This window comes from Nannospalax galili, unplaced genomic scaffold (assembly GCF_000622305.1).
Source record: "Nannospalax galili isolate Female #2095 unplaced genomic scaffold, S.galili_v1.0 scaffold1678, whole genome shotgun sequence".
Taxonomy (NCBI): Eukaryota; Metazoa; Chordata; class Mammalia; order Rodentia; family Spalacidae; genus Nannospalax; species Nannospalax galili.
This window is the reverse complement of record NW_008340844.1, coordinates 10,415-13,664: the sequence shown is the minus strand read 5'-3', so window position 1 is coordinate 13,664 and position 3,250 is coordinate 10,415.

Genomic DNA, 3,250 nt, shown 5'->3' with positions numbered 1-3,250 from the left:
GTGTCTAACGGGTCCTATGGCAAGGTGACACTCTGTAGAGCAGCCTTCATATACAAGATCCTTGAGCAAGGCATCGGCAGCTCCCTGATGACTGATCTTTCTATTTATACTTTGTTGGCATCTCTCAACAAAATCAGAGAAAGACTCACCTGGTTTTTGTATTAATTTGGTTAATTTGTTATCACCGTGAATCAGCATACTTCGCAAAACAACAAGTTCTCAGAGCTGCACTTGCTCAAAGTAACAGGGAGTTCCCTGTGCCTGAGCTTGGGGGGTCATCCTCCTAGAACATCAATTCCAATGTTTTGGACATTGGCATTCCTATTGCGCTCTGTCTGTTGTTCACATTCATCTTGGTAAACAGCTTTCCATAAAAGAAAATTGCCTCCCTGTAAGCAGGCACAGGCAATATTCTGCCAATCATAGGGGGTATTGGCTGAATGACTTATTGTATCTAATAACTGACCAAATCAGGGGGAGTGAATGCCATCCTCAACTATTGCCTTACGCAGCTTCCTTAAGGTATCATGAGAATATGGATTCCAGACATTAGGGTTCTGTACTCCCTGATTGATGGTAACCGGGAAACACTGTGGAAAATCTCCCATTGTATCAAAGAAGAGGGGCCTAGGTGGGAGCAGCTTCCAGTCCTCCTCCAGAAGGGAGGTGTAGATGAACTGGAGGGGAACTCCTTAAAGCTAGTGCAAGAAGGTGGAGAGTAGCCATTGCCCTGTAATGGTGGAGAAGAGGCTTCCCTATCTTCCTGTTTTCCATCAAAGCTAATACAACATGGCAGAGGGTAGCCACCACCCTGTAATGGTGGGGCAGAAGCTATCTTGACTTTGTTTTTCATCAGGGGAGCTCTCAAGTCCCAATTCCTCATTTTTTATAGCATCATTAACAGTCATAGTTTTATCAGAACAAGAATCCATTTTGTTTTAACTGGAAATGCCTGGGACAAGCCATCCCCAGTGTCCTCTTATCCCCTTAAATAGGGGATTTTCCTGTTCAGGGGCTTCAGGGGGAACCCCTGAAGGGAGGCCAGAATGGCTGTCACAATGGGGTAGAACAGCCCAGACTGTGGGTGTCCCTCCCTGACTTCTCTACCCCAGGCCAAGTATAAAATGCGAGCCCATTGTTCAGTATCCCAGCAACAAGCATCTGTAAACCAGGGGGCAAGAGCTAGTACTTCATCTAAAACCTTAGTTACATCCTTTTCTGTTACCCTAATTTGCCTACTCCTGAGGAGAGAAACCAGTGCAGCAGCGCAGGGGCTGGCAGGAGCTGGATGAATATTCCCCATACCGGAGGTCACTCACCCTGCAAGACGTACCCAAAGGGACTCAGGAACCGTTCAGGAAGACAATCAGTGGAGACAGGAATGACACGCCAAACCGAAGACTGCGAGATAGAAGAAGCACAGGAGAACAAAACCAGCGAGCACCCAGGGAAGAATCACTGGCAAAGGGGGCCTTGGAAGCCCCAAGTGTTACAGGTCAATGTGTTACAACTCCGTGGGGCAGGAGGCTTCATGCCCCATGTTGGGCACCAGCTGTGGTTGCTGGCTTTGGCTGCTCTCCTCCGGCTATGGCTGCTCTCCTGCTCTCTTAGTTCCTCCGATCGGTCATCTGGTCTGGACCCCAGGGCTGGTGAGTAGACTGTGTCAGTGGAGCTGCATTCAGACACAGGAGACCAAGTTCAGTGACACAGAACTGGTTTATTGCAGGAAGGCACAAGCTTATATAGGGGTAGTGGTCCAATCACAGCACAGCAAGTAGTTTAAAGGTGAGGTATCCAAGGATGGTGCAGTACAGCAAGTAGTTTAAAGGTGAGGTATCCAAGGGTGGTGATTAGGGAGTGGCGAGCTCTAGGCATCAGTCTCATGATCTGCCAATGGGAGCAAAATGTCACAAGGCATTCCTTGTGGCTCCAGGAGTCAGGCCGTTTCCTCAGGCCTGCCTTATGGCTGTCAATAAGACTTTCAAACTAGGCTCAAGCCTGTCTCCCACAACATAATAGCATTAACAAATAGATTTTCCATCTCTTGTGGGACTTCTTTTCTGGAGGAAGATAAGCAATGCTTATTCCCTTTTAAGGTTCTAGGGTCAAGCCAGTATTTGATTAAAGTTTTCTGAGGAACCAATGAACTTATTTAGCCCACTGAGATAACTGAGGGGTTGCTGAGGTGTATGTATGACCTGAGGGTATGTACACTGGAAAGCCTTTACCCAGCATGAGTTGTGACTTCTCTTCCTAGCCTTCCCCAGATTGTATAATTTAGCCTTCCCTGAATCTAAGTGGCCATGTGTGATTAGAGTCCAATTATATACAGCGGTCCTGGAAGAGTGCCTGAATAATGTGGTGAGGGTCCAATAACCCTGCTTGACCCTCCTTTAATGAATAAACACAACCATCAACAAGTCCAATTGTGACGATGTTTAGTGATTAGGCTCAGCTGAAGTCGTGATGATGGTAGTTATTTTATGCAGAAGTCACTGCTGTATAGCATCATCTTATTAAAAGAACCTGGAATTTAAAACAATTTGGTGCTAGGATCCACATATGAGGAAGAAGATACATCATTTGTTTTACTAAGTCTGTGTTACTTTACTTAGTATAACGATTACTAGATCCATCCATTTACCTGCAAGTTCCATTATTTCATCTTTCTTTACTGCTGAATAGAACTCCATTGTGTAAATATAGCACATTTTTATTAACCACTTGTCAGTTGAGGGGCACTTAGTTTGCTCTGATCTCTTAGCTCTTGTGAAAAGAGCAGCAATAAACATAACTGTACAAGTGTCTCTACAATAGGATGATTCCTTTGGGTACATTCCTTTGGGTAACTGCATCATATGGTAGGTTCATTTTTAGTTTTATGAGGGTTCTCCACACTGCTTTCTGTAGTAATTGCATGAGTTTGCATTCCCACCAGCAGTGAATGAGAGTTCCTCTTTCTCCACATCCTCTTCAATATTTGAAATCTTTTGTTCTCTTGATCTTTGCCAATCTGACTGGGGTAAGATGGAATCTTAAAGTGTTTTTTATCTGCATTTCTCTAATTACTAAGGATGTTGAGAACTTTTTAAGGTGCTTCTTAGCCATTTTTATTTCTTCTTCAGGTTTTATATTGAGGTCTTTGATTCATTTGGAGTTGACTTTTGTGCAGGGTGAAAGACAAAGTTTGTTTCATTTTTTTCTGCAGATGGAGATACAGTTTTGCCAGCACCATTTGTTGAAGATGCTA